The 12,796-nt window shown below is 42.2% G+C and overlaps 1 protein-coding gene across 1 annotated transcript in view; it reads right to left on the bottom strand.

Moving 5' to 3' along the window:
• LOC124709115 (cytochrome P450 4C1-like) overlaps nt 1-12,796 on the bottom strand; it is an 80,425-nt gene that overhangs the window by 49,851 nt on the left and 17,778 nt on the right. The gene's annotated exons all lie outside the window — the stretch shown is intronic.

The raw sequence follows: 12,796 nt of genomic DNA, 5'->3' as shown, positions 1-12,796 counted from the left end.
ACAGTTCATCAAGAGTAGTGACTGGCGTATTGTGACGAGCCAGTTGCTCGGCCACCACGGGCCAGACGTTTTCAGTTCGTGAGAGATCTGGAGAATGTGCTGGCCAGGGCAGCAGTCGAACATTTTCTGTATCCAGAAAGGCCCGTACAGGACCTGCAAAATGCGATCGTGCATTATCCTGCTGAAATTTAGGGTTTCGTAGGAATCGAATGAAGGGTAGAGCCACGGGTCGTAACACATCTGAAATGTAACGTCCATTGTTCAAAGTGCCGTCAATGCGAACGAGAGGTGACCGAGACGTGTAACCAATGGCACCCCATACCATCACGCCGGGTGATATGCCAGTATGGCGAATACGAATACACGCTTCCATTGTGGGTTCACCGCGATGTCGCCAAACACGGAAACGACCATCATGATGCTGTAAACAGAACCTGGATTCATCCGAAAAAATGACGTTTTGCCATTCGTGTACCCAGATTCGTCGTTGAGTACACTATCGGAGGCGCTCCTGTCTGTGATGCAGCGTCAAGGGTAACCGCAGCCACGGTCTCTGAGCTGATAGTCCATGCTGCTGCAAACGTCGTCGAACTGTTCGTGCAGATGGTTGTTGTCTTGCAAACGTCCCCATCTGTTGACTCAGGGATCGAGACGTGGCTGCACGATCCGTTACAGCCAAGCGGATAAGATGCCTGTCATCTCGACTGCTAGTGATATGAGGCCGTTGGGATCCAGCACGGCGTTCCGTATTACCCTCCTGAACCTATCGATTCCATATTCTGCTAACAGTCATTAGATCTCGACCAACGCGAGCAGCATGCCGCGATACGATAAACCACAATCGCGATATGCTACAATCCGACCTTTATCAAAGTCGGAAACGTGATGGTACGCATTTCTCCTCGTTACTCGAGGCATCACCACAACGTTTCACCAGGCAATGCCGGTCAACCGCTGTTTGTGTATGAGAAATCGGTTGGAAACTTTCCTTATGTAAGCACGTTGTAGGTGTCGCCACCGGCGCCAACCTTGTGTGAATTCTCTGAAAAGCTAATCATTTGCATATCACAGCATCTTCTTCCTGTCGGTTAAATTTCGCATCTTTAGCACGTCATCTTCGTAGTGTAGCAATTTTAATGGCCAGTAGTGTAGTTCAATAACTGTCACCCTGCAAAGAGTACACAGCCGAACCGAAGAAAGTTGCGCCAACAGAAAAATGTCACACCGCAATACTCAACGAAACGCCGCGCTGTTGCGAGTACTGCCAGGCGCGACCGAGTACAGCTGAGACAGGCCGGGCCTTTGCCCGCACGCGTTTCGTACTCCCGGCGGTCGTGAAGTCTGGCGCGCTGAGACGGGCCCTGGTTAATAGGCTACGGCCTTAACCCGGCTGAGCATCGAGTCGAGCTGATCTGCAGTGACACAAACTGGGAAGGCGTTCCATGCTGCTTCAACTACTCAGAATTTATGAACTGTAGTGATTAGAAAATGGTGGTACGTCATACTCGCGGAAATGTATAAGCAGGTGTTTCCAGTGGATGGAAGTTCTTGAGAATGTGCTGGCAAGGTAACAGGCAAACATTCTCAGTATTGAGGAATGCCACGACTTTGCAGGAAACGTGCAGTCTTGAGCTCTTTTGCAGAAAGGTGTCACGGACTTACGTCAGACAAGTATCACCTTTCGTTCCAGTGAAAGACTAAAATGAGCCAGAGGTGGTCGTGCAGTGTGCCCAATGGTACGCCACACCGCCACGCCAACTGACTCGTCGTTAGAGATGTCTCGGCCCGAAACAGGAATAACCAACAGCATTTCAGCTTAACGAGAGCCAATACGATTGCTTTGAAAGCCATGATGTTAGGAAGAACTCTGCAACACCTAGTAAAATTGTCCCTGTTTCTCGTACTTTCTGGCCGCTTTTACTCTACCTAGCACCGAGTTGCCCTGCTGTGACACCAATGCAGGCAAATTTTAAAGAATGGTGCACGTCGTTGTCTCCTACCACTCGTCAAAGTATTGACAATATCCACTGAATAGTAAATTTTGACTAGGGGCGATGGGTATGCCTCTGATCTTTTAACGTTGTTGCGCCTGATGATGCGGCTTTACGCCACGAAACCGGGTGTGTTTTAAAAAACAACAATTTTACCAGCTGTTAGCGGAATTCTTGCTAACATCATACCTTTCAACAGCTGCGGATGCCCGTAGTATAAAATAGTTTGCTTCTCAAGTACTGCAGCATGTGTTTGGCATCCAGGTGACGTGATGTTCCTTGCTTGCTGCTTACGAGAGGTCGGGGTTCATCGTGTTTGGAGGTACCTTGCGTGTTATGTCATTTCGACGCAAAGGCCTAATGAAGATTTATCACAAACATTTCACTGGAGGTACGATTTGTTATAAGGCCAGTTCATGTTTCTTTGGCTGTAACATGAGCAGTAATAAAGACAAAAGTTATCAGCCATCGCTGTTGCTCTGTGGTTGGAGAATTCCAGTTGCGGAACAGATATTCGTAAGTTCGTATCTGATCTTTTCCTTTTTTCATCTTCACATTCGTAACAAATTCTGGGGCTTTCGTATTCCTGTAACGGAAATACTGTAGCGGAAATACAAAGTGGAATGCTCGCTGTTGTTTACATATAACAGCGAGCTCTCTCAGTAATTGGTTTCTTCCATTTCATGAAGGATGAAATTACTGTGAGTGAACAACCAATAAGGACATTTAGATTCCTTCACCTCACAAATATTCCCAAATATATAGCGATTTATGAGCGTGTGGTTCGCCAGAAATCAAAGAGCGCAGCTAAATCCTAGAACACTAAAGCGCAAAAATATTACATAGTACTGAACCATTGCAAAATTTACTGCTCCGTATCTTATTGAAAGGAAGTCGTAATTTATAGTTTATGCACTAGTAAACTATAATAATACGGTCTCTAATGGTGTGTCATTTTTAAAATAAGTAAAAAATGTCCAATTTTACACACAATACCAGATTGGCGGGAATCGCGAATTGGTACCACCTGCAACTGTAAATTTTACGAGAGTTTAGTAATCTAGGGTTAAATGGCACTTACATTCTCGCCTGTCCCAAATATTTGGCTGCTCCTTGTTTCAGCCGAACGAAGGGACGTCACGTTGACACATTGCCTGAGGCTCGCGAGTGCGATCAGCGGCGCGCGTTGCGCGCATTGTCGGAGAATCTACACAGCAGCAGCCAGGCGGAGGGATCCTCAGGGCTGGGCAGTGACGACGAGGGAGAAATAGTAAAGAAAGTTCAATAAATAATTGTAAAACTCCATGCCATGTCAGTCTTTGGCGCAGCCACTATGTTTGCTGCTAACAAGTGGTGCAGAAGTCGTAACAGGAACATGAAGTCCATGAATGGCTGCAAATGGTCTCGAAGCAGAGAAACGTCAATTCCAGTAAATTCCATGTAAAGACAGCCCCCTCAATTACGGAGCCACCGACAGCTTGCACAGTGCCTTGTTGACAACTTGGGTCCTTGGATTTGCGGGGTCTGAGCCACTCTCGTATATTAACCATCAGCTCTTACCACCTGGAATCGGGACTCATTTGACCAGATCGGTTTTACAGTCGTGTAGGGTCCAATCAATGTCACGAGCCAGGCGCGGCGCGTAGGCGGTGTCGTGCTGTTAGCAAAGGCACTCGCGTCGGTCTTCTGCTTCCATAGCCCATTAACGCCAGATTTCGCCGCACTGTTATAACGGGTATGTTCGTCGTTCGTCCCACATTGATTTCTGCGGTTATTGAAAGCCGTGATGCTTGTCTATTAGCATTGACAATTCTACGCAAACGCCGCTGCTCTCAGTCATTAAGTGAAGGACATGGACCACAGTCCTGCCTGTGGTGAGAGGTGATGCTTGAAATCTGATATTTTCGGAACACTCTTGATACGGTGGATCTCGCCTAACGATTTCCGGTATGGAATTTCCCATGTATCTGGCTCCAACTACCACTTCGCTTTGTTAATTTCCGTCGTTCGGCCATAATAACGTCGGAAACCATTTCATTTGAATCACCTGAGCACAAATGTCGACTCCGGCAATGCACCGCCCTTTCATACCTTGCTTACGTGATACTATCGGGATCTGTATACGTGCACATTGCTATCCCATGACTTTCGTTTTCTCAGTGTACTCCCCAAACACGGGTACACCGTTCATTGTGCTGTATTCAAAGCCTAAAGCGGCGAAGTGGCACCACTCCTGGGTACGTTCTAGCCATTGGGCACACCAATGTCAGCGCACCTTTCTCTTCAGCACCGTCAACGGAGGTCCCAACAACGGTCGGACAGTCCGTGGTGTTCCAGACGTCGTCACACTGTCCTTTCAGATACTTGTCTTGCTGCAGGCAGTCCCAATTCCTGACCCAAAGAACGTGACGTGGCTGTTTGGTCCTTAACAGCTGCGAGTACGATTTGTCTGTCTTCTCGAAGGCTAATGTCGCGGGTCTGTTGAGATTCTGCTTGGCTTTGAGTATGGCTCTTATGAATCCATCCAATCCTTACTCACATGACCATTGTGTGGTTCCGACCAACGCTAGCTGCAGTATCACAGAACAATTAACCACAGTTTCGCTAGGGTGTGAACCTGGCACATGTTCGTAAACTTTTTTTTTTTAGTCGTCTGTCTTCTGACTGGTTCGACTCAGCTCGCCATCAGTTCCTCCCCCGTGGCTAACTTGTTCATCTCAGTGTAGCATTTGGACTCTATATCCTCAATTATTTGTTGGAAGTATTCCAGTTTCTGTCTTCTCTTACAGTTTTTACCCTCGATATTTTCTTCTGGTACCGTGGTGGTTATTCTCGGATCCCTTAAAACTCTCCTATAATCCTAAACCTTCTTCTTGCCAGTGCTTTCCATACGTTACTCCCTTCACCGATTCTGCGGAGAATCTCCTCATTCCTTACCTTTAAGCCCACGTAATTTTCAACAATCGGCTGTATCACCACAGCTCCAATGCCTCTGTTCCGGTTTTCTCAGAGTCCATGTTTCACAACCACACAGTGCGATCCTCCAAACGTACATTCTCAGAAATTCCTCCCTCAAATTATGACCCATGTTTGATACCAGTTGACTCCCGTTGGCCAGGAAAGTTCTCTAATCCACTTCTTATATCTTACTTACTTCGACCGTCAAGGGTAATATTGCTTCCAAGGTAGGAAAATCTTCTAACCTCGTCTGCTTCATGATTATTGTGGTGCCACCGCCAGACACCACACTTGCTAGGTGGTAGCCTTTAAATCGGCAGCGGTCCGTTAGTATACGTCGGACCCGCGTGTCGCCACTATCAGTGAATGCAGACCGAGCGCCGCCACACGGCAGGTCTAGTCTAGAGAGACTCCCTAGCACTCACCCCATTTGTACATCCGACTTTGCTAGCGATGGTTCACTGTCTACTTACGCTCTCATTTGCAGAGACGACAGTTTCTTCAGCTACGTCATTTGCTACGACATAGCAAGGTGCCATATTCAGTTACTAGAATGTATTCTGAACAGTTAATATTGTGAATCATGTGCCGTCAAGAGCGACGTTCATCATTAATGGATTAAAGTTACGTATCAAACTAATTACGTCCGCTTTCTGAATTCTCATTCCTTGTCGTGTTCCAGACCTCACGTCAGTATAGTTCTTCCCTCCTCACGCCAGCCTGCGTGAGCTAAAACGCGTGCATTTTGGCCTCCATTCGTAACACGGTGTTGGCTCTTCTGAAAACACAACAATTATCAATTCTGTTGTTAAGTTTCTCGTTACTCACATTTCTGCTACATCACATTGCATTTTTTTTTTTTTTACGGTTCACTCTCAATCCATTTCTCATTAGACTGTTCACTCCATCCAACAAGCCGGCCGGTGTGGCCGTGCGGTTCTAAGCGCTACGGTCGCAGGTTCGAATCCTGCCTCGGGCATGGACTTGTGTGATGTGCTTAGGTTGGTTAGGTTTTTTTGAACCATCCAACAAAACCTGAAACCCTTCAACACATTCACTGAGGGCAGCGATGTCATCAGCAAAGCTTATTATTGATATCCTTTCAACCAGAATTTTAATCCCACTCTTTGACCTTTATTTTATTTCTGCGATTTCTTCTTTGATGTATGGTTTGAACAGTAGGAGCGAAAGATTGCATCCCTGTCTAACACATTTGTAATCCGCGCATTTCGTTCTTAATGTTCCAGGCCTATTGTTTCCTGTTGGTTCTTGCACATATCGAATATTACCCGGCCTTCCCTATAGTTTACACCTATTTTTCTCGTTATTTCGAACACCTTTCCCCATTTTACGTTGTCGAATGTTCTTTCTAGGTCGATGAATGCTGTGAGCGTGTCTTCATTGTTCTTCCATCATCAAGCGTAACTTCAGAACTGCCTCTCTGGTGCTTTTATATTTCCTAAAACCCAAAGCCAAAATGATCACATAACAGATACTCAGTTTTCTTTTCCATTCTTCTGTACATTATTCTTGTCAACAACTTGGATGCGTGAGCTGTTAAGCTGACTGTGCGATAGTTCTCGCGCTATCTGTACTTCTTTTCTTCAGAATTGTGTGGATGATTTTCTTCCGAAAGTCTGATGGTATGTCGCCAGTCCAATATCTTCTAACTACATCTTGAATAGACATTCGGTTGTCACTTTAGCAATTCCTATGGAATGTTATATATCCCTTCTGCCTTAATTGAACTTACGCCGTCCAAAACTCTTCCAAATTCAGATTCTGATACTGGCCCCCCTATCTCTTCTCCATCGACTCCTGCTTCTTTATCTGTCACAACAGACAAGTCCTCCCCCTCATAGAAGCCCCCGATGTACCCTTTACACCTATCCGCTCTCTCCTCTGCATTTAATAGTGTAATTCCCATTGCACTTTCAATGATACCACCTTTGCTTTTAAATTCTTCGAGGCCTGTTTTGACTGACTTGGTCCCGACGATGATTTCTCTTTTGATTTCTTCTCATCTTTCCTGCAGCCATTTCGCATTAACTTTAATGCTCTTCTTATTCATTTCATTCCTAAGAGATTTATACTGATGTGTTCCTGTCTTTCCCGGAACGTTTTTCTACATCCTTCTTTTACTAAATCATCTGTTAACCAAGGCTTACCTTCCTTACACCTACTTCCGTTCGTCCAGCATCTGTGATTCTGCGTTTTATAGATGTCCATTTCTTTTCAGAGTGCACTCTGGATTTCCCTAACACAGTATCCACATGAATTTCAAAGGCGTCCCGTCATTCCTCAGTATTTCAGCACCTCTGTTCCATCGACACTGACTTTTTCGACTGATTCTCTAAAGCTTCAGTATAATATATATATCATTACTAAATTGATACCCTGATTTACGCCTAGCAGTTCAATATTTGATTTCGGAATCTCTCTCTGACCACAGTGTAATCCACCTGGAACCTTCTAGTGTCTCCTGGTATTTTCCAAGCATAACTTCTCCTCTTGTAATTCTTGAACAGAGTATTCGCTATTACCATCTAAAATTTATTGTGGAACTTAATTAGTCTTCCTCCTCTCCCATTCCTACTGTCAAGCCCGTATTCTTCTGTAACTTTTTCCTTTATTCCTTCCCCTACAACGGCATTCCAATCCCTCATTAGACTTTCATCTTGCTTTAGATATTGAATTACCCGTTCAGTATCCTCTAATGCGTTTTCTATTCATCTGACGCTTTCGATGTTTCCATGTATACTAGAACTACTCCTTCCCCTATAACTGCAATCCAATCCCCCATGACTATTAGATTTTCATCTGCCTTTACATACTATATTATCCTTTCAGTATCCTCATATACTTTCTCTGTCTCTTCATATTCAGCCTGCGACATCGGCAGGTATACCTGAACTATCGTTGTCGGTGTTGGTTTGCTGTCGATTTTGATAAGAACAACCCTATCATTGAACTATTCACAGTAACGCACTCTCTGCCACATCTTCCTATTCATAACGAATCCTACTCCAGTTATACCATTTTCTGCTGCTGTTGATGTTACCCTATATTCATCTGGCCAGAAGTCATTATCTTCGTTTCATTTCACTTCACTGACCCGCATTATATCTAGACTGAGCCTTTGTGTTTCACTATTCAGATTTTCTTGCTTTCTTACTGCGTTCAAACGTTCGACATTTCATGCTCCGACAAGTACAGCGTTATGCCGTCGTTGGTTATGCCATATTTTTTCATAGTCACCTCCTCTTTGGCTGTCCCGTTTCGGAAATCCGAATGGGAGCCTAATCCGGAATCTTTAGTCAATGGAATGGTCATTATGACACATTTATTTAAGGACGGGCCACATATCCCATGCACACAGCTGTGGTGACTTTAATGCAGTGGTTTCCATTGCCTTACGTATCCTCATGTATTTGGTCATTACTGATTCTTGCGGCTTTAACAGGAAGTGTTGTATCACCCGTTATTTGTCACTTATTGCCTTTTAACGCAAATGCTTGTGCATAACTGCGTAAGTAATGTATATGCATCAAAGATCCACTGCGACTGCGAGAGAGAGAGAGAGAGAGATTATCTCTGCCTCGTGATACAAAAACTCTGTGGATATAATGTGGAATATTACGTGTACTATGGACTGACTTACTTCTGATTTAGCAATTGCGGAGAGGAATCTGAGTGTATGATCGCAGCTGAACTGTAATTAGCAGCATTGTTGGAAGCTGCAATTTCGAAAAGAGAATGTAATTTGATTAATTATAATAACATTTCATCTCATACAATAGTAGTATGTATCCTGAAATGCAGCTATGAAGATCATTCACGGAACAATATAATTTCATGAATGGAAAAGGTTCGTTGAATTCTTTGGTTATTTCAACATCTTCCTTGTCTGTGGCTCAAGAACATTATTTGGTATGTTGTAAATCGCCGGAAACTTCGTATCCTGGCAAATCAGTAAAGCCTGTACCACGGTTGTTTGTATTCTATTTTGAGAGATTAATTTCTGGGGTTTTATCGAAATCTGTTCAAAACAGTGGGGATTTTAACTGCTCCATGTGAATACATTTACCAGTCAGTCTTACACATCAAAAATATAATTGGTAATTACTGCACAAGCAGCTCTGTCCGTGACATGCAACAAGAGATAGATTCAACTTACATTTACCAAGAAAAATAAACATAGAACTCAAAACAGCATTTTATACCAAGGAATAAAACCGTACAATAAAATACCAAAAGAGATTAAAGAAATTGCAAAAATACACTTATTTAAAAAGGCAGCTGAAAAGTACCTGTTATGCAATACATTTTATACATTGAAAGATTACTTAGATAAAACGGAGTAGGGGTTTGATAAAAAAATGTTATACAAAGAAATAATAATAATAAGGATTATAAAACATCCAACATTCCACATAACACCCTCACTTTATGTTTTTTTCCTTCTTTTTTCCTTTCTAGAAATACTTACCTCCAAGCTATGCATAGCACAATACTAACACCTCTTCTTCTTTCCGAGCTCAACATCTCAGTCATTATGGAGGGATGCTGAATCAGTTTTTCAGGATAGCAAATGGGAAGTTGCGGTACAGAAAATTGTGCAGGAATCACCAGTGTGTGTGTGTGTGTGTGTGTGTGTGTGTGTGTGTGTGTATGTGTATGTGTTTGTGTGTTTGTATTGAGTGACTGAGTGAAGTGTTATGAAATAATGTGTGTATAGTGTGTGCAGTGACTGACAGTGAGATATGAGTGAACAGTGTAGTATTAAATTATTTAATAATTTATTTGTTAAAAAAAGTGTTTTATTCCAGGAGTAAATCTAATGATTGTCTCTAACTAGAAGACTGTAGATATATGTGTATACGAATTAGCTTATTTGATATTGCTCTAAACTTTTAAATACTTTGACATGTCCTATATACTTGTAGAAAGAGATCTACAGATGAATAAAGCTAGCTACTTCTACTTCTACTTCTACTACTACTACTACTAATACACAGCTTGGACACTGATTGCCACGCTGCAGAGTGAGTACGTCATAGCACCCAAGACGGCTTCCCAACGGATTGCGATTGTGCCTCTGACTGTTTTAAGAATTTTTAGAGTCGACTATCGCCGGAATTCTGCAGAGCCACAGGAATTTTATTCTAGGTGCTGACTTCGATGTCGAGAGGCAGACAGAATATATTTTGTTTTATAGTCTTGAGAATGCAAACAGGAATTAAATTTATACGTAGGAATAAGGGATATTTGTGTTAAAAATATTGCGGAGGAGACTTCTTTCTCCCAAAAGTTTCCGTTCATGTAACTAGATAGCATTCACTCATAATAATTTAATTTCAACTTAATGGGCAGAGACGTTAAAGAAGTTTCTCTCCCCAAGAACGTGTCGTGAGCCTCTGTCTGCTCCTCCACCCTCTCTGACAAGCCCGAAGGCAGAACGAGGGTGACTTCTTATGCCGGACACTTTCGATTACCATCGCTGATGATTTCTATTCAAAACTCAAGCAGTGGCTGGGTTCGAAAACATCCAGTGCGATTTCTGTATAAGAAACCCACTGCACAACCTTTTTTTTTTTCTTTTTTAATTTATTGGCTTCCGGAGCGTGCCCATACAGTCATCTCAACACTGGAAATGTTAGACCACAGTTTGTTTTGACAATGGTGAACATACATCGTGCACTAGTACGAAATTACAAAGGCTTAACAAAGGACAGATTAAGATATAAAATAAGTTTTACAACCTCTGTATAGTGAGACGAGTAAACAGGATGAAAATATGACGCTGGATACACAGAGGTAGTATGCTATGGCATTTCTACCGTTAACACAATTCGAAATGATAAATCAGCATTGGTTTACATTTTCCAAATTCAATCCACAATAATCGCTACGTATCCAAATTAAAAATAAAATGTTCTTATGTATGTCTTGTACAAATTGTTTCAAAAGCTGTGAGTTGAATATTTGTGCAGGTCTGTGAGTACCATCTAGACAGAATATGAGGACACTGTACAGTAGTCAGGCTTGGGTACTGCAGCCACGCGTATTGTTGCACGAGTATTCATGCACATACACATAGGAGGAACATAGTGACACACTTACATGCTCAACGTTCCGCATCCTTCTGAGTAGCACTTGAGAATATATTCAGTTGACTATGCTTTGGTCTTCCCCTGGCATTCAAATTAGCAAGAGCTTTAGATTAGCCACTCAGGGAGCTGTATCTTGATGTTGGCTCTATTGAGGGACTAATATAGTATTTCATACATTGCACTATCATTGGATGTTAACAAGGTTTGGAAGCTGCTTGGGAACTGATGCTCAAGCTCCCGAAGATTACTTGCAAGGACGATGCGACACGTGTTTTGAGGACATTGTAAGAATATACGGTTAGGATCTTCTTCATCTTCGCAAACACATACAGGGGTGTCTCTTAGGATGATTGCGTCATCTGTCTTTATGATCAGAATGCGCATGGCGATATCCCTTGCTACTTCGTGGGGTTGTTTATCCATGTATGTAATAAATTTCATGCCAGTTGGCGTGTTTGCAAGCCGTCTTCAAGGTGTTGCAATTTAAGCTTGTCGGCAGTAAAATCCCGAACGATGCGTCAACCACATTTCGATTCCGTCCAGAATCATTTTCTCCAAATTTTCTTTTATTGTGGTTCAATTTCTTTCGATACCGTGTTCTAAACGAACATTGAAAAGCTATGTTCCATGTTCGTGGCCGTTGTCACCTCTACTTACCTGCTTTTAGTGCATTCAGAGTTTCTGTAATTATGCTGTTTTGATGGCGGAAGTGTTTCATGAGAATGGATGTAGTATGCGAATGTTCTCGCTATGGGCTGTTCAAAGGAACTATTTTGGCGTTATCTGTCCCATAGATTTCCATCCAGGAAACCACAGAGAAATCAAATGGAAGAGGTAACTGAGGTTTGGACTCGATTTCTCACTAAGCGAAGCCACGTTTAATCATCTTTGTTTTTGTTTCATTTACTGTTCATATAAATTCAGTGCTTTGTAGCTAGCCCACTTCCTTCAACAGCTTATTCTCGTCCAAAATTTACCTTTTTTCCCTTGCTTTACAACTATAGCAGCCCGTCTTTCTTCATTTGCCGCATTATATAGTCCCATTTGCCTTCTACTGATATTGTTACTTACTTGTATGTCTACTTATAGCTCAGATAAGACTTTTCGAAGTTTCATTTCAAGTATCCGCCTTCTAGTTTGACAAATTCCATACGGGATATGCGTTTTTATTGACAAGTATTAGGTCAAAATTGATTATCTGATATGTTTACATTTCGTTTAGTCAAACTGATGTTCATCCCTTTGGTCCCTGATTTTTCCGTTTCTTCTTCCGTATGTTTGCTCTGATCAACAACATAAAAAAATAAAATTTTAGGCTGATTGTGTGTGAACTTCCTATTCCATCATTTGTTGGTGGTTTGTACACCGCCATGAATATATGTTCAATTTATAAATATCTTACTATTTTTAGTAATTCTGAAATTTGCTGTATTGTATGACAAAATATATTCATTACACTGTTAAACTACGAATTCTGTAATTGCAAGGTACCTTTTTTATCCATGCAGTTATGTATGTATGAACTTATGTATGTAGAGAGATATGTAGGTCGTTATGTAGGTAGGTAGGTAGGTAGGCAGGTACGTGGGAATTCATCTCCACCCTATACGATTCCAGGCTTATTTTCTTGCGAACGCTTACTATTACTAGAAATTTAAAACACTCGGTTTCAAATAAACTGGTGATTTACAGAACTTGTGACAAGTTAGATTTAATTTAGATTTGTTTTGTAAT

Source organism: Schistocerca piceifrons, chromosome 7 (assembly GCF_021461385.2).
Source record: "Schistocerca piceifrons isolate TAMUIC-IGC-003096 chromosome 7, iqSchPice1.1, whole genome shotgun sequence".
Lineage (NCBI taxonomy): Eukaryota > Metazoa > Arthropoda > Insecta > Orthoptera > Acrididae > Schistocerca > Schistocerca piceifrons.
The sequence above is the reverse complement of the archived record's forward strand: the minus strand, read 5'-3'. Positions and strand labels throughout refer to the sequence as shown.